At 33.0% G+C, this 20,616-nt stretch overlaps 2 long non-coding RNA genes across 2 annotated transcripts; both read right to left on the bottom strand.

Annotated features, from left to right (window-relative positions):
- Positions 1-1,609: 1,609 nt before the first annotated feature.
- Positions 1,610-7,172, bottom strand: LOC110685915. The gene is made up of 3 exons (XR_002504119.1): positions 4,377-7,172; positions 3,473-3,660; positions 1,610-2,071 (listed from the first exon to the last, which is right to left on the bottom strand). It is a non-coding gene; the product is annotated as an uncharacterized LOC110685915 (long non-coding RNA).
- A 10,652-nt stretch (positions 7,173-17,824) lies between these two features.
- Positions 17,825-20,616, bottom strand: LOC110685914. Its single transcript, XR_002504118.1, has 2 exons — positions 20,303-20,616; positions 17,825-19,121 (listed from the first exon to the last, which is right to left on the bottom strand). It is a non-coding gene; the product is annotated as an uncharacterized LOC110685914 (long non-coding RNA).

Raw genomic sequence — 20,616 nt, 5'->3', positions numbered from 1 at the left:
CAGCCAATTGCATTTCGTTCACATGTTACAACCAATTATTCAATAAAATAATACGAAATACAATCTAGATTGATGACATAAAATTGATCATCATTCACCTTCCCTTCTATATCCATATATCTTCCTTACCTATTAAATTTTTATTTCACCTTTTCTCTTCAACTTATTCCCCCACCCCTAAAATTTGTATCCCTTCAATTACAAAATACGAAGTAAATGACAACTTTAATTTTTGCTTAAATCACATACGAGTGCACTCGTATCATTTTGACTTTCATTTGTGTTTTATACAGTACATTAGATTAAATGTAGTTATAATTTTCGAATATCAACTTATTATAAACGCGCACAATGTGCGCATCATGACTTAATATAGTTAAAGATGGCTTTGGGCCGTGTCGGATCGTGCCTCGTGTGGGCCCACGTGCTTTGGGTTCAATGAGGCCCGACCCATTTCAAAAGGTTAGATCATGCACGGCCTAGGTCCACATGTCGGGCTTGCGTGCCTAAGCAAATTTTCATTGATTTTAGTGTGCTTTATCGTGCCGGGTCAAGTCATGTCGTGTCTTATCGTGCTTCTCCCTAATAAAGGCAGCCCATGGCCCAGTACGCACAGTAACGTGCTTGGCTTTTTTCATGTCGGGCCTTGGGCCGACCCGGCCCAATGCCATCTTTAGATATAGCTAAGGAGCTCTTTCGGTTTAGTGTTTTGGCCCTATGTCATAACTTTAGTTGTTAGTAACAATAATGAGGGAAAATATGTAAATAAATATTTTTACTGATATATATGTTTGAACACTATTCTTAAGAGTTAAAATAGGGCAATTAACATTAATAAGAGCGAATGAGTAAATAAACATTTTTAAAAGTATATATTTTAAACATTATTCATAAGAGTTATCTTAAATTATTTTAAAGGTAAAGATAATAATTATGTTATCGTCTAAACACTATTCATAAGATTTTATTCATACTTTTAAAACGGTTTGGATTTATATTTCTAATAAGTAGAGATATTATTAGTGAAAGGTTCGTGTTGGCGAATATGTTTTTTTTTTTCTTTGACGGGAGAATATGTTGTTAAATTGGGGTATAAGATTGAATTTGGAAAAAGGAGAGCACTTAAAAAAAAAAAAAACGAGTTAATCATGAAAAGTGTAACACTTAGAATATGGTTGGAGTAAGCCCAATTTAATACGAAGTTTATTTTTTTATTTTTGCGCAAAAAGAAAACCACAATTTCTTAGAATAATAGTCTCTAAAAATTAACAACAAATTAAATTCTCTATTTCTCTCTCCTAATCTACTCTACTAACTGTAAAGTTCAAATCTATCATATCATATCATATCACTAATAAATAAAGTCGGTCTCGTAGTCAGGCCACGAAACGACACTTGGTATTCCAGTTATTCGCCAAGTGCCACGTCACATAGGCGAAAATTAAGTATTATTGTGACACATGTGATGCTAAGTAAACGAATTTTGGATAGATTTTTTAAGATAAAATTGTTGTATAGAGTTTTATCGCCACTATACTTCTACTAGTAGAAAAATGCAATTGCCAAGCAGTTTTGAACTGCTAGGGCTAAGGGGGTCGCCCATTGCCTCCTTGTAATGGGCAGCGGTTCAAACCACTTCCCATTTAGAGGAAATGGGCAGAGGTTCACACTCCAAACCACTTCCCATTTGTTGTTTACAGGTGGATGGTAAGGCGTAATGCAGCGGTTCAGTGGGCCAAACCGCTGTCCTTTAGTACCCAAAAAAATTTATTTATTTATTTATTTTATTTTTTTTTTGGTTTTTTTACTTGAGTTGACCGCCAAACACTTATATATATAAGTAATAAACATAAAACTCATATATTTTCATTAATAACTGTAACTTTACACCTGCAAAATAATGATAAAATAAAATATACAATTTTAGCTTTTAGAGCAGCAGGGACAGCAGCTCCAGCAGAACAGCAACAAGGCAAAAATCGGCTGTGCTTAAAACCAGAAGAAGTATGGAGTATGTGAACCAGCTATGTAAATGATAGTTCTTGACATAGCCATTCTCAGAAGGTTACAGCTGCAAAATAAAGAAATCAAACCATCTCAATGACATACTTGTCAACCAACATCAAATCAATGAAGATTAGAAACAAAAGTAATTCATGCCAAGTAACTGAAAAACAATCGGTTAATAAAGTGGCTACTCAAAGTTGGAAATGTAGGCAAACAAAGTATCAATAGAGAGTTCAGACTACAAAAATGAGTCCTTTAATGCTAGCCAGCAAAATCCTCAATGCCATTTTATCAGTCAGACTACAAATAGAGTTCAGACTACAAAGGAAGAATTTCCTATCAGGTCAATAATACACTATCCAAAGCTAAAAAGATCACAACAAGAAGTCAAGTAAGTATTCATATAATTATATAAACTAAGAAGTCAAGTAAGCATTCATATAAGTATTTAAACTAAGAGTCAATAACTCAAATAAAGCTGAACTCTTAGACAGAACCCAAGACATACTCAAAACACACCTCAACCATATTACGCATCCAATCTTACAATGTAATACTCCGTACAACTAATCAGGTTCCATGTCTACCCATTCAATGTATACTATTAATCTTACTTGGATTAAGCAAGGACCTTGATCACATTCCATTTAATTTGCATTCTAATGTCGATCATAGAATTAGGTTCATTAAAAATTCTTACAAATTTCCAAAAGATTTGCATTATGACAAACACTATTTCAAAGGGTGCATCCAATAGAAGCAGATATCATAATATACCAATGTCAGACAGGAATCTCTTTCATCACATTCATCATTAAATCATTTTCATCTTCAAGTGCCCTGTTCATTGCTTACATGCTCACTGTTTCTCCTCTAGAAAACCACTCAAACCTAGTAATCTCGCATATCACTTGAATTTTACTTTACGTCTATACCTTAATCATTTTTCACTCCATATCATCTTATAAATTGAAACTGACACCTTAATCAAGTTCTGGACTTTCGGGTGTTGAATACGAAGGGATCTTTATACGAATTATCAGCATTAAGACATCTTAAAGGTCTTTGATAAGGGTGTAGGAGAGTTTTAACAGGTTCAGACCAATGGTCTTTGATACATCCTCTGTGGAAGAAACCACCTGATGACCTGAATGATTATACTGTCTTTAAGTCATTATAGTGCATTAGGGCATGTCAATCCTACACAAAACACATTACAGTCTTCAAAGTACAAACACAAAACATTCAAAGAATTGTTAAATAAGAACTTAGCTTCATTTTATTATCAACTAGCTAGGAGTCAAATTTAAGCTAGACCATACCTATACTTAAATATGAATAATCCTATTGATTATAGATAACTACTAGTTCGCACACATATATGATTCAAACCACAATATAATACACCATGAACACCCAAACAACATAGCAATTCGAGACACATTAAAATAATAGTAACACTTACATTTTCTCTGCATTTGGACCATATTTCACGAATTGGACAGCTATTTCTCTATCATCCACAACCCTCCCCACAAGAAAACCATGGATAAAATCAACAACAGTACCATCAGCCCCTCGCTGCACCTCCACCGCAACAATAACAAGAAACAACAGCAACCAGTCACCTCACGCACCAGTCACCAACAACCCCTGCAATTTGGTCTAAAATCAGTTTATCAATAAGATGATAACAAAAAAATTCACTCAAGAATTTGACAAGTCCTATGAAATCCTTTTTTTTTTTCTTCTTTGCTGGTAATTAATCATAGTAATTCACAAAAATTTGCAGCTAAATTGCAAAAAGTTTCAGCAAATTAAAGCAAATAATTAAAAATTGATGAAATTAAATTTAAAATTAAATCCAAGCCAGTTATTTCTCTTTGCTCATATTTAAAAGGCACAAAATCATAGTAAGTCATCAAATTAAGCAGAATCAACCACAAAACGGAAATATTACAGCTAAATTCCGAAATATATTAATCACTTAGAAATTAGAAGATTAAAATCAAAATTAAATACAAGTATTTCTCTTTGCTCGAATTTACAGGCAAAATATTAACCTAAATTCCTAAATCATCATATTAAGCAAAATCAACCTAACAAACCGAAATTTCGCAGATGAATTCCAACATAATCGAAATAATAATGAAATAAAAATAAAAAATGAATCCAATTTTTTTTTTTTTCTCTTTTCCCAAATTTAACAGCGCAAAATCATCCTAAATCATCAAACTAAGCAGAATCAACTAAAAATTCCAGATAAAATCCGGAAAAATATCACTAAATTAGAAAATAATTCCTAAAAAACCGAAATTTAGATGAAATTAAAAAAAAAAAAAAACAAAAAAAAAAGGAGAGAGACTAACCTCGATGGCAAGAGAAGAGGAAGAACCGCACCAAGCGACATGCCAAAGACGGTCAACGGAGAGAGAACGAAGCTGACGATGTGCTTTGCAAATAAATCAAAACAGAGTACAACCCATCAACCTATAAAAACATACTCTGGTAGGGAAATCATAATTTTTGTTATTTACTTAACCTTTGTCCCCTACACTGCTCCAACCCCAACAACGATTGGAAAATGCTATCTAGACAGATTAATTTAGTGAACCAACAAATTTCTTTCTGCATATTGAATCAAACATTAAAGCTAATCCACACCAACAACTCAGGTTTTAACATGAGCAACTTATTCACCAAATCAGGTTCTCTACACAGTGAGAATGAGCTTGATACATACCTTGGTCGATTCAATGATCTTACCACCCAGAATAATACCATTCATCTCATTATCTCATACTTTCATCTTGGCATGGATAAAAATTAAGACCATCAATCTCAATAAACCAATACAATACATGTGTAATCAACAACATATGATTAGGCTAGCATCTAACGAACAACATATGATTAGTCTAGCATCTGACCAACATCAATGCTCATCATAATAAACACACACACGCATTACATCAGTGCATTAGCATGCCAAGAATGAAAAATATTTGACATAGTTTGGGTACTTACGCTTGATCCCCACATGACTTGTCTAGTCCACTCACCATATTAATTGCAAAATTTAATTTAATATATGAAGGTTATACCTTATACCTTGAGTTGTCTTATATAATTGCATCACTAACAAATACCATGATTTATAATCAATCACGTTAGAAAGCCTACGCAACCTCACTGCAAATATGACAAACTCATAATACAAGTGAGTAATAAAATTGCGTCAATACCAAACTTACATGTATACTGTGAAAACACAATATCTTACCCTCAACCTCCTTCCAATGCAAACAAAAACCTTCCAATTTCCTTTAAAAGGCACTTACAACTGAAGGACATTTCATGGCAAGACAAGACATATAAATATCAAGCACATAAAACTCAACAAGAGCTTACTTTTAAGTTAACATGCTTTTTCTCTTCAAAACTAGTTCAAGTAACATTTATCATGGTCTATTCATATGGTTCCAGATTCCTATCCACCATTACTAGAATACCAAGAAATCAATCCATTTAAACCTTTCAAACAAGAAAGTAAACACAAGATAAAAAAACTAGTTCATGCTTTAGTCATTATACTTACCTTAGTTGATTCACTCATCAACTACACTGGCCACACCAAAGCTTAAGAAACAAAGAACACCCACATGATCAACCGAGGTAACAGGTTAATACATGATATAAACTGTACTTGAGAAACTTCACATACATGATTAGTCATATTAAAGTCATACAAACTTACACACATAGCTCATAGTTCAACATATATACTGATCACACATGCCGTATGAAACGTACTTTACAGAATAAACTTCAAAGTTAAAAAACCCCCACACATCACACCTTGTGATAAAACCTAACTCCTGTCAAAATTTCAAGGAGAGACAACTAACAACTTGGGTGAATAACATTTTACTAGTATAACAACCTAAACTATAAAACTACCCCCACATAGCAAATATTCACATGATATAAAATCAACATTGAAGACATAGAAATTTAATTTCTATTCTTACCGCATATGGAGTCCATAACATTTAGACTTGTACAACCTTACTAGTCCTTGTCAAATCATACCTTTCACTTCTGCTCTCCAGTATGGAGAAAATCCGGTCCCTCTAGACCTTCAACATGAAAAGTCAAATGCTAGTTCTCTAGTAGTTATACACATTTCAAGTTCAAAATATAAGCTAAACTAAAAACCACAAGAATTAACAACAATAATTCTAAATCTCAACAAGGAACCTCACAAGCTTATCACAACGTACTCCATGCTCAACAAATATTTTTTTAAGATTAGGGAAACAATTCAACACAAAAACTATCAAAAAATAAAACAATTAACATCCCTAATCAATTAGGAAAAATTGCAAAGCACATAATCATACATGATTAAACAAAGCACACAACAAGTTGCATAAAAAAGGTACTTGTAATTTAACAACACAAATATCACTTAGCTATAGACTAAGAGCTCAAAAAAGGTTCCCCATCTCAAAATACTCACCAACACGGGAAAACACTAACTCAACCCCCACATTGCCGCAATATTTCATAATAATAAAATTATGCATACTTGGGGCACATAATAATAATCAACAATCCTTTAACACCACTTTGAGGGATTCTCCATTCGGCGAAGGAACTACTATGTAGCATGCCACGTGGGGATTATATTGATGTTCCCACAATTGAAATTATTTGATTAATTCCACCACAAATCCACAATGCAACTTGACAGCAACCAATATCCAACAAGGAATTAAGGCTTGTAACCAAAATTACTCTGTTGAAATTATTATCTGACATCATCTTAAACCTTTTTTGCCGATAACACCGCATCATCAGATCAAAAAGAAGCTCCTTGCTCTGTAGATTTATTTGACGGAACAAGATCATAAATTCCAATAGAAATTCCGACGCAAAAAATCAATATTATAAATTATGCGCCAATAAATTCCCCTTTTTCTCGAAAAATATATTCGAACAATGCATGCAGTACTCATTAATCAGAATTCTTCTAATCTATCAGTCTTTCATGTGACAGGGAGACTTTTAGATTCTAATGAACCTTCTATGTGATAGAGGAATTATTAAGCCCGTATACCTTATCTTATCAAAAAATAAATAAAATAAATAAATAGGGTTCTTCTAATTTGACAATTACACGCCGTTCAAATTTCTTGTTTCTCAAGATTGTAATTTGTCCCTAATTCAGGAAATCAATAGTATAAAAATTAATACTATTTCGCTTCTAAATTGTTGGAAAAATACCTGTTGATTCCAAGAGTAATAATAGACAAATCAAAAACTTCCCTGGAACAAATTCGCCATACTCAAAATCAAAAACATGTCCTCCTTCAATTGTGCCGTGGTTTGGTACCCACTGACTTAGAAGCGAAATACGCCACCACCGGTACAGGTATCCTAGTGACGCACGCCCCCCAAGTTTTACACAACGATGTTCACATCTCAAAAGGGTAGGTTTGTGTTTATGTGTTTAGGGTTCAATGATACTGTATTGTGAATCAATGATAATATATATATATATATATATATATATATATATATATATATATATATATATATATATGTCACCAAAAATAAAAGACAAAATATACAAACCGACTCCGGAAAAAAGGCGCGCCCGGCCGTGGCCTGACCGAGCACGAGGGCAACTTCCCAGGCTCGTTAACCTTGACGTCCCGCCTTCCGGTCGGGCAAACCACCGCCTGGCTGGGCGTGAAACCTATCAAATTCCTGTAGTCAATTCGCCCGGTCGGGCAACGCCCGCCTGGCAGGGTGCGAGTACACCTTCAAAAACGCTTTAATCCGCCCGGTCGGGCACAGCTATCGAATGTTGCGATTGAAAATTCTTCACTTCGTTGAAGTCGATCGAGTTGCACTACTCTGTTGATGTCGCCTTCATTTTTTTCACTTTTGTTAAAGTCGATCGAGATGCACTACTCTGTTGATGTCGCCTTCATTTTTTTTTTTTTTTTGAATGATGAGAATGTTCAGCTTTTGAATCCATCAATCATCAACCAAGCAGGAACGTCATTTTTTTCGAACCTGCAAAAAAATTACAATGAGAACGTCTTTTTTTCTCGAACTCGTCGTATTTCATTTGGTTTTTCTTGAGAAAAACCGAGCTCCAAACAAATATTGGTTTTTCGAGTAAACCACACTCAAAACATTTAAAATCCTTGTCTCACGGCACAAGGAGAACCAATATAAACCCTGTCTCACGGTACAAGGAGAACCTATATGTCTTGTCTCACGACACAAGAGAGCCGAAAATCTTTTTAATTTTTTTTATATTATTTACTTAATGATATTTACGGAAAATATATCACACATATATTTTCCGCTATGTTATATCTCTAACATCAATATATATCTGCTCCTTATTTGCTGAACTGAAATTATTTTGACTGAAAATTATTCGAATAAAGTGACATAAGTGGGCAACCAATGGTCTATTCTTTTTTTTTTTTTTTTAGTTTTATAAATGTCACTTGTATAAAATTTGGAGAAGTATTATTTGCTGATAAGACTCGGACGAGGTACTAGATCAAATATAATGATCAATTTCTATTTTTTTTTAATTAGAAAGAGTCAAAGTTCCGGTGAAGTCTACTTGAAGAAAAGTTAGTTTGACCATTTATTTGTTACGTACTTAGGTACATACATGTATCTTTGACCTCGTCATTTTGTTATAAATTAACAAACTTTTTTTTTTTTCTAGAATTTATAGGTAAATTGGAGAGATGGATAGTTGACTGTTTCATCTTTCAAGCATTAAAGATGAATTGGACTTGTTAATAAAAATTAAAAAAAAATAAAAAAAAAAATGAATTGGACTTGTTGCACTTTCAACTTTTAGAGAACTAATGAAGTAAATGAGGAAATGATTGATACAATATTCTTTTTTAATTTTACTTTTTTTTTTTTTTTTTTTTTTTTGAGGAAAATGATTGATACAACTTTTAATTTGCGAATAAAAAGATCCACTTTTAGGATAATTTAATTAAAAACCTAAAATCATACTTGATTAAAATAAAAATAAAATAAAATAAAAAAGTGAATTGCTACTTTGCTTTTTGCTTTTTTTTTTTTATTATTATGAAAATTTGGCGTTTTTATGTATTATGGCGGGAGACGGTCGAAAACTCGAAAGACATATATAAGTGTGGTGGATCGAGGCGTACATGTATGTAATAATCCATAATTGTATACTCAACAATATCATTGTAGAAATAATGAAGATGAAAATTGAAAAGGATATGGAAAGAGCTTACAAATAATAAAAAAGGTTGATCAAATGTAATGTCACTATTATTTCTATTTAAGTGATCCCATTGGATTGGACATGTAATGTAGAATTTTAATCAATAATATATTTAATTATCAATTTATATATGTCATAAAAAGTGGATATTTAAAAATTATACATTTAGACGATTCCAAAAATCATCCACATGACTATAATATTTTTTTTTATGCATAAATCATTAAAATTGGTCAAAATAGATTATGTGAATAGTGCAAAAGTCAACGTGGGACACTTAAAAAAAATAAAAATGGAAGTACTCAGTTTACTCCTAATTGATTGTCTCATTATAAATCTCCACAATTTTCCAATGCAATGTTGTGATTAAAAAATCACAAGCTATGTATTATATATATATATATATATATATATATATATATATATATATATATATATATGAGATGTGTCATATAAAATGGAACAGATGAAGTATATGTTTAAAAATTGAATAATTGTGACAAATCGAACAATATTTCATATAAAATGTAATAAAATAAATAAATAATTTGTACACATTTTTGTTCAAGAAACTAGTAAAATCAAATATATATGGATGCATCAATGTAAAGCAAACTTATTTTACTCTCTACATATGTGGTCCATGTTGTGAAATAAGGAGAAACATAAGAGATTGAAAGAGAATTAATCTGTATATCTTTATTTCAAATGATTGGGTATATATATATATATATATATAATATATATATATATATATATATATATATATTATATATATAAAATTAGGGTTTTGTTGGATAAGATTATAAACCCTAGATCTAAAATATTCGAAATAATACAAGGAGATAATGGATATCCGCAAATATTTCATAACACTCCCCCTTGGATGTCCATTATCGAAGACTGTGCCTCGTTAAAACCTTATTAGGAAAAACCCTGTGGGATAAAAACCTAATGATAGAAAAAGAGTACAACATTCTTCGTAATATGCTCGAAATTTTGCCTCGTTAAAAACCTTACCAGGAAAATCCAATGTGGGACAAAACCATGGATAAGGGAAAAAGAGTATAGCGAGTAATTTCTCCCCCGATCAATACATAACTTGAGGTCTTCTAATGCAATGAATCCAATATAGTTGAGTGTCTTCTCACATAACGTAGAATAGTATCATTCCTTGATTTTTGATCCTCCAAAATCTTCAAATTTTCACGCGAACAAGTGAGTCTTCATATCACCATACCTATAATAATAATAATAATAATACATGTGTTTGTCCACATTTCATTCGAAATCTCTGTTTAAAATTGCCTTAACCATTATAATTATACCTTCAATAATACATTAACCTAGACTCATATATGAATATGAACATACATAAGACTCAAAATAATGCAAGACACTGTACAGTGTGGATTTAAAAATCCATATTTCATTGGACTTTTGGTCCGTGATAAACTTATCATGATTATCATTATGTTGACATCAAAATGGACATATATTTCAGACCCTTTATTCACTAGTCCATTCTGTCATGCATATGCATTATTTATTGGTTCCATCTTATACCGGTATCATCATATAATTTCTCAAGGTACAATTTTAATTTGCATGCTATTTTGACAATGATATCTGAAAACATTTTTCATTGGTACCATCATAATTTTTCTTACATCATAAGGCATCTATTATAACAATTCTGATATCTATACCACTTTTGGGGTATTTATATACTATTACACTATTAAAAGTGTTAAGTGCACTATCTTGCCACATATCATATCTATATTTTGGAACCGATCATACAACCCACACTTCAGGTGTAGTGTTTCGTGTATAATTGGCAAGATTTTATCTTAATGTATACACATAATTTAATATGACCAAAATGTATCTTCAACGTTATGTAACATGAGTCATAATTGAATACAAATCAAATCATAAATGTGCAACATATCTTGATAGTATATAGACAAAAGTTGGCATATAACTTTTCAAACTACCATTATAGGGATCATCAAATTTTTATTTTTCGATTTTTCCAACTTTTGCTGATTTTTCTCCCCTTAAGTTGGTAAAATATTTCTTTTATAGGGGCGTCTAATTCTATACCAACTTAGTATATAAATTTGTATTAAAATTCATTCATTGGGAGGATCACAATCAAAATTTATCTCTCAGAAGATTTTTATTAAACAAGATTTATCTCTTCCGGAGAACAATTTCAATGAAAAATCATTTATTCAATAACTTTACATTTCATGTGTATTTATTATTAAATTTTCCATAATATTTTCTCTTTTGGAGATCAATGTCAATGGGGAGACATGTGTTATGCAGTTGTATGTTTTTCCTTCTTCTCCTATTTCTTATGTGCTAACATATAATAGCCCTAATCAATAGAATTAGTATACAAGCGTAAATCACTTGCTTGTAATTATACTAGGTGGTGATCTTCAAGATCTTTGAAGACTTAAATAGTGTATTTGGTGAGATTTTGGTCACCTAATACTTGAAAATAATATATAAGTTATTCTGGTGAACTTCTGGTCGCCTATTACTCTTTCGTATATATGAAAATCAAAAACTATTAACTCTTGAAATTTTCATCAACACAAAGTATTATAGCTCAATCTCAATGTTATGTCTTGCCATTCAATTTATTTCATAAATCTAACATTGAGAAAGTGTCAGCACATTATCAAATGAAACTTCAGATTTCCATAACGGGTATTTATTGAACCCGGATGGCCTAATTTAATTATCACATCCAATCACATCTCTGAAATTGAACTCTAGTCAGTTTTCCAACAATAGTGATCACTTTACTTTATGCATGGCCATGTGTATGATGTGATATTAGACCACCAACATGTGTTTCTTTATACAATTGGCAAGACAATCGACTAATATTTGATCTAATATTAACTCATACTCTGCTAGAGTGCTTTTGATTATAATCTTGATACATGCTAAGCTTGTTGGACATTTTATACTCTTTTAGAGTATTTTATATAATCATGGTACATATCAATTTTACTTAACATAATCTTTGGAACCTATTGGGCTACAAGTCCTACAACGCTTCAGGCGTGCTTTAGGTTCATTAGCAACTGATGATGCTTCTCTAGGACATCAAATTTAATTGGAAAATGTACAACTGGTATACAATGCCATTTATTCGTATCTGTCTTCAAGATGATGTCATTCTAAATATTTAATAATTATGCGACCATCCCTTAATAAATCATTGATATTTAAGCTAATGTGTGTAGCAAACTGATTATCAATGTATCTTATTATTCATGTGCAAAGATTACATATAACAATGAAATAAATGCTATCTCCCCCTAATCCTTGCATATGTGAGTATGAAATTAATCCGACACAAATCCCTTTGCACATTTTAAGCAATAAATTATTTTGGCAATGTCATGTATCAAGCAAAAGTAAACTTATTCTTATAAAACTCTTACGTGTTCCTCTTGCCCGGTTATATTAATTAAAAATTCTTAAAACTATGGGTATAATAAAAAAATATTGATCATGTAATTTAAGTAGCTCACAATGTCATGTTAAATTCCTTAAACTCATATAGATTGTTTCTCAGTTAAAATTATGTTTGCAATTCTTATAAACTTTTTAATGAATTATAATCAAGATATCATCATGTAATCAACCTACCTTGTGTCTCGTTGGCAAAAATAATTTGCTTCCTTGCACTTGAACAAGAGTCAAGGGTTGGTTAAAAAAAAAAAAAAAAGACCAAAGAAATCATCATGCAAACATGCTTGTTATCCTTTTAATCATACAAAATCTCATTCACTTTCGGGAATGGTATATCTAGTACAATGTAAACGTCAATTATTTTATTTATTTATTTATTTAATAAAAATAGTTTGCTGCATATATAATATATATCTAACAAACAATCATTCATAATTTAAAATCTTTCTCACAATTGTGTCTCATTATAATTTATGAGAATATTGGGGTATCTAGGCATCAAACTTAGAAATACGATGATACACAAATAATTTTTTTCGCTATATACTAAGGGTTTGTGGCACTTCAATGGTCCAGTATTAAGACTTGTATTATTTGACTAGTTTCTTCATTTGCTACTATATATAGTGGCTTGAAAAAATTTTGTTACACATTTCAGCAGCACAAACCTTTGATGATATGTATTTTCAAGAAGAAGAAAGGTTGAAAATTTTTGAGTTTAATTAACAAAATATAATAGTATTAGTACTATAGAATAGTAAAATCAAGTTGATCAAAGCATCTCTTAGCAAAATTATCAGAGTGGGAAATAAAGGATTCACATGAAAGTTTATATAAATAACTTATTGGCACACATTTAGACACTTATCGTATATAAAACATCATATCAAAAGAAAAATATGTGAATGTTTCATGAATAAAGTAAATACTAGAAGCCAATTTAAATTATTCTCCTTCACAAATTTAAGGAGCTCCAAGTTATATGCAATTACGAGTCTCTCTTATAAATTTATCCAACAGTACACTTAAGTACTTGACTACTTACTATGACTATAGATCACAATTAAATATCTTCTACCAAAACACCTACAGATATTTTATATAATAACTTAAATTTTTGATAATCAAGATCAAGCACCTCAATAACTAAATAGTACTCATATAAATTCTCAATTTATGAATTTCATAACTACAACAGTTATTTCTAATGAGCTTAATTGGAAAACTAATATCACACATTTCCTCTAAACAATCAACTAGGAACAATTATTAAAGATTATGAACCTCATACACATTTGACTTGTAATCAACTAATGAAACAATATACTATGTACAAGTAACATAACAACATAACGAATTAGTTTAGGTCTTAATTATTAAACATTATAATTTCCCATGATGTAATGTCAATAAGAATTCTTTCAAAAACACTTTGTTTTTACTCCGTTCTCAACAAATCCATTGCATGCCAACTAGACTAGGGAGAAATAACAATTCAACTTTATGACACTTTAAAGATCAACATAAACTGACCCCCTAAGTGAGTGTCAACATATACAACAAAAGTTCATGTATGATCAAATAAACTTCAATAGGCTTGAGGCTCCAATCAATGACTTAGTCTCAAACACCGTACCACTATTTTATTCTTTTAATAAATTCAATGACTTGCGATTTTCAAAATACAAATATGACTAAAAACAATAATACGATTGTGAGGTTAGTTACACACCTTTCGGCACAGTAATGACGACTCCCAAAATCAAGTTTTTCTTAATAATAAATCAACAAAAACTACAATAAAATATTTCTTGATAACTGGTTTAATTTGAGGTTTTAATAAAGTTGTAGAAGAATGCTAATTAGAATACATCAGTGCGTTAGGATTTTGACATAACCATACAAAACATTGATCAAACATTAAGGAAGTAATTATGTGTAAATTATAACCATACAAATCATTGATCAAACTTATAAAAGGTATGCATCAAATAAACAAAGTAGACAGTAATCACATGCAACTAAAGAGAAATTCAATTACATACATGCATCAAGGTTATTAGGATCGGGATCCTACCCTGGATCGATGAGGGGGGGTGGGATCGAATCGATAAAATCGGATCGTAAATAACGAATAATATTATATATTATGCTATATATTGACTTAAAAACATTTCTTCTAAGGGGTTTCAATGCTAAAAGACATTGGTTTGCTTAAGAAAGGTCGATCTTCATTTCGCTTTGTCTGTATGGTAGTTAGAAGATTAATAACACAAGTTTAAATTAATAAATTATGTGCAAATTTGTCAAGAATGAGACCTTAACTATGACAATTGCAAGTTGTCAATTGATAAAATCATATAAATGTCTCGGATTCGCTAATTTATTAATGATAATTATTGAATACATTAAATTTAGGTGCATATAACCAAATGAGTAATAAAAAAATATGTCAAAATAAATCAAAGTCTCATATTATAGTAAAATATTGGATCGGATCATAGGATTGTAATAAAATCGTAGGATCGTGTTGAGATCCTACCACTCATAATTAATATCAGAGTAGGATCGTAAGATCCTACAAACTTTAAGATCCTACCAAAGATCCGGATCGATCACGCAATTTTGTATCGTAGAATCGTAGGATCGTAAGATCCGGATCGGGATTTTAACAAATATGCATGCATAAACATGATGACATGGATTATAAAAAAAAAAAAAAAAATCTAATGACGCAAGATTTTAGTGGGTAATGGGATAAACACACCATCTAGTATTAATATATAAAGCTAATAATTATGTCATTTATTTGAACAATCGCAAAAGTAAGCGACATGATCCATAACTATCGATTTAATAAATTCAATTATCCAAATAAATAATAGAATTATGCAAAGAAAGTGTCACGAATAGTGACTCTATTAATAAAAACTATAGTACTCAAAAAAATTTAAAACAAGTTAGGCAGATTAAATCATAGATTCATAGTGCATCAAATTTCTTAGACGAATTATCGGTTGTCGTGAAAAATAGATTGATATGGAGAACTAATTAATAACTAAGCATAATATGGAGTATATGCGTACCTTTGTTTATCCTTGAGATATGACTATAATCAAACGTGCAGGGCTCTTGTATTGGTTTTCTTGATTATAGTGGTTAATCGTATTGTATGCTCAATTGGCTAGAGATTGGTGCTGATAACGTGCACTACTAGTAATAGATCTATTTCTGACGGACTTCTTCTGACGGACACGTTTTTCCGTCGAAAAAAACAGAAATTCCGTAGGAAATTTCCGACGGAATATAAATCCGTAGGAAAATATAGGCTTTCCGACGGAATATTCTGCCGGAACATTAAACTTCCAACGGAAAAAAAATCCGTCGGAATATTGGACTACCTACGGAAATAAAACCCGTAGGAAATTTCCTACGGAATATTCCGTCGGAAAATTAAAGTTTCGACGGAATTTAATGCTTATTCCGACGGATTTTGCTTCAATAAATAAAAAAAAAAACCTACTTAAAAACCCACTTTCCCCCTCCCCATTCTTTTTCTTTTTCCTCTTCCTGGTTTACCCGGATCTTTTCCTCCTCCCCTTCCTTCTTTTTCTCTTTCCTCTTCTTGCTTTTTCTCTTTCCTCTTCCTCTCTTTTTCTCTTTCCTCCTCTTTCCTCTTTCCTCTTCCTGCTTTTTCTTTTTCCTCCTCTTTCCTCTACGGTTTCCCTTCTCTTTCCTCTTCGGTGCGGTTTTTTCATGGTTTTTTTTGGTCAAATTCGACCATGAAACCTCTAGATCTAGAGGTTTTATGGTTGAATTTGGCCTGACCTTATTAAACCAAATTCAAGCCATTTCGGGGTTTTGATGGAGTTCAAGGTAAGTTTTCTTTTCTCTTTCTCTTATTTTAATTCGGGTTTTTTACAGTGTTATCTAGTTTTCATTTTTTTTGAGTTTTTTTTGTGGGTTTTTTTATGTGATTTTCATGAATTTTATTAATTTCCGAATTACTTTGTTTATTTTTATTTTTTTTGTGGTTTTTTTTGGTGGTTTTTGGCGGTTGAGGTGGGTGGTTTTTCATTTGATTTTTGTGGGTTTTATGGTGGTTTATTTTGGTTGTTTTTGGCGGTTGAGGTGGGTGGTTTTTCATTTGATTTTTGTGGGTTTTATGGTGGTTTTTTGGGTGGTGTTTCACAGTTAGCAGGTGGTTTATGGGGTGGAGGTGGGTGGTTTGGGTGCTTTCGGCAGAGGGTATGGGTGCGTAGGGAGGGCAGGGGATGGGTAAGGCTGGTGTGGATCTGGGTTATTAGGTGGGTCTGGGTCTGGGTGGGGTGGGGTGGGGTGTCTGGGTGGGGTTAGGGGTCTGGGTGTGGGAAAATGGGTTGGGGACGTGGTGGGTGGTGAGGGCTGGTGGCGGGGGTGGATCTGGGTGGGGAAGGTGTGCTTTTTTTTATTTTTTTATTTACTTTTCCGACGGAATTTTCCGTCGGAATATACCTCCTCCGACGGAAAATTCCGTCGGAACATCTCCACCACCGACGATAATTTCCATCGGAACGTATCCTACTCCGACGGAATATTCCGTCAAAACCTTGCGACGGATTTTAACTTAAAGTCAACAAAAGCGCCGACAGAACATAATCCGTCAGAAATTCTGTCGGAATAGACCTTTCCGACGGAATATCGCGAAATTCCTACAATGTGTACTACGACGGTGCTTTTCGACGGAATTCCGTCGGAAATGGGCGTTTCCGACGGAATTTCAGGGTTTTCCGTTGTTGATTGACTGTTTTCTAGTAGTGGTGTTGTGAAATAAGGAGAAACATAAGAGATTGATAGAAAATTAATCTGTATATCTTTATTCCATATAATATATATATATATATATATATATATATATATATATATATATATATATATATAGGGTTTGGTTAGATAAGAATATAAACCCTAGATCTAGAATATTCCGAAATAATACAAGGAAGATAATGGATATCCACAAATATTTCATAACAGTCCAAACATATTAATTTTTTTTTTATTTTTCTTAAAATTGTAATCTATAGTCTTCGACCTTTCGATTTACTTAGATTTAGTTGAGTCTGAATTAATTTTTCAATGCATATGTGAGGTTTTTTTTTTTTTTGGTGCACACGAGGGGCAGAGCCCCAAGAAAAAACAAGAAATAAAAAACAACGGAGGAACAAACCGTGACAAAGCCACACCTACTACATCATTATGTAAAATACGACCTAAAGCGCGGGGGGGACTTGAATCAACTCAATGCGGTCGTTCTGAGTTACTCCTTGGTTGGCAAGCTAGTCTGCAGCTTTGTTTCCTTCTCTAAATATATGTTTGACCTCAATTTGCCAATTAGGACTAGCAATAATTTTTTGACAGTTTGCAATGTGGTGAACACGTTCTCCACCATAACTTTGGCTGCTATTAAGAATGTCAACTGCTGCCTTGTTATCTAACTGAACTTGCAACTTCGTGATGCCCATCCTTTGTGCTAGCTCTAAGCCGTACTCCACTGCTAGCACTTCAGCTTTGAAAACGTGACAATGTCCAAGTTTTAAAGAGTATGCATGGCTAAACTTTCCAGTGGCATCTCTGATTAAACCCCCTCCTCTTACAAGTCCAGGAGCACCTTTGGCAGCCCCATCCAAATTCAAGGAATGCCACCCAACATGAGGAGCCATCCACTTAATGAAAGCTTCCCTACGAGCCACTGGCAGTTGGGAAGAACTTATAGTATCATCACCCAACACCCTCCAAACTTCCTCAAACCTATCCAACAAGAACTGCTTCACATCTACTGGTATTTCACTATATATTTCGATTGAAAGTCACAGCATTACGCCTCTTCCAAATCCACCAAATAACAATTGAGAAATAAGTAGGCCAAATTTCCGGAGACATGTCATTGTGAGCTTGCACCTTTATATTCCTAATTAGCCATTGTTGAAGAGATCCTGCACGAAAATCACGAGCATTTGCAGGCCCACCCACCTGCTACCACACCTCCCTTGCAGCAACACAGTCACGAAGCACATGAAGGGTATTTTCTTCAATATGTGGACAGTGCTTACAACATGGGTCCTTTGTCAGATTTCTCTTGTATCTATTTGCATTACACATGATCTTATCATGCATGACAAGCCACAGAAAAACTCTAATTCGCTGCTGTACTCGAAGCCTCCAAAGAGTCCAAACTAAATCCCAAGACCCATCATCTGTACTCTCCTCTTCATTTCAGATTAGTTGCAAGGTAGATTTAATCTTGAACTTCCCTTTATTACCTACCCTGCCAGTAAAGTAAATCTCCTCTGTCAGGATCATTTTTCAGAACATAAGATTCAATTTTTCGAATAGCAGCTTGTGGCAATAAATATGCAAATAAACTTCAGCGCCACCCCACATCAGCCTCCAAATAAATGCAGATGTGAGTTATGATTGTCTCTAATTCTCCTAATCGATTATCGAAGTTCTTCATATCTTGCTCCATCTAATCTATAGTTGAAGGTGTTCCCTTCGTCGCCCTATCCCTCTTTTTTGACAATTTTATATCATACCGTATTTGGACGTACTTTTGGTAGTCTTCATGAGTGAAGATGGCTAGTTCCCAACTAGAGCTGTACACCGGTCCAAAACCGGACCGGACCTAGTGAATTTTGAGGACCGGAGACCGGACCTGATTCAACAGTTCCGGTTCCGGGTCAGACCTGAACAACTAGGTCCGGTCCGGTCCGGGATTGGACCTGAATAGACTTGTTTTGTATTTTTTTTAACAAATAACCTGTTGAAAATGAACAAATTTGCTTTGAATCTTTAAGAAAATATACAACCATCGATCAGCTTTTATTTAACCTAATTGAACTAAACTCAATCAAAACTAGAATACTCATAACAATTGCTCAAAATTTGAATTCAGATCTCAAACTAATTTTTTTTGAAATAGATCGTTAAATTAACGAAAACCAAAAGTACGCTGAAATTCTTGAAGCCATCGACCAGCTTGCATACGAACAACGTCGTCTGGGTGATGATAGAGAGCATTTAGGGCTTCCTTCACTATGTTCTGAAGCTCCATTCCAGCAACTTTCTCTCTCCTCAAATTCGAAAACAGAGATTGAAATTGAGGTTTTTCGAATTTGGAGTTGTAGAATTTGAAATCTGGCGATTTGATTTGCATCAGACCGTTAGATCGGCTCTCTTCCAGTCTTCCCCTTCCTAATAAACTCGGTTTTAATAGCCATGGTTGCTACTCTTTCCCCTCCACCACACACCGTAATCCAAACCCTAACAACAACTCACCTAAAACCGTCCAAAACAACCACCCAAAACAACCAAAACAACAAAAAAAAACCCCAAACACAACAAATTCACCCAACTCGCTCAATTCACCCAAAAATTCGCAAAAAAACGGAAGAACATCGACAAAAAAACCAAATAAATGAAAAAAAAATTAAAGAACAGCGTACTTACCTCTTATAAACATCAATTATGAGTTTTATTTGGTAAAATTTAACTGTGAAAACTCTAGATCTAGAATTTTCATGATCAAATTTGACCATTAAAACCGAATTTACCATGTATAAAGCTCGAACATGGTCCCGATAGAATAGAAGAGAGGAGCGTGAATGGAGGAAGAAAGAGAAGAGAGGAGCGTGAATGGAAGAGAGAGAAGAGAGGAGCGAATGGAAGAGAGAGAAGAACAGGAGGAGGAGGCAAGGAGGGTTTCAGCAAATGGAACTATGGAAGAGTTTGGAAAGGAGGGTTTGTTATATATTTAAAAAAAT

The sequence above is a fragment of the Chenopodium quinoa genome, unplaced genomic scaffold (assembly GCF_001683475.1).
Source record: "Chenopodium quinoa cultivar QQ74 unplaced genomic scaffold, ASM168347v1, whole genome shotgun sequence".
Lineage (NCBI taxonomy): Eukaryota > Viridiplantae > Streptophyta > Magnoliopsida > Caryophyllales > Amaranthaceae > Chenopodium > Chenopodium quinoa.
The sequence above is the reverse complement of the archived record's forward strand: the minus strand, read 5'-3'. Positions and strand labels throughout refer to the sequence as shown.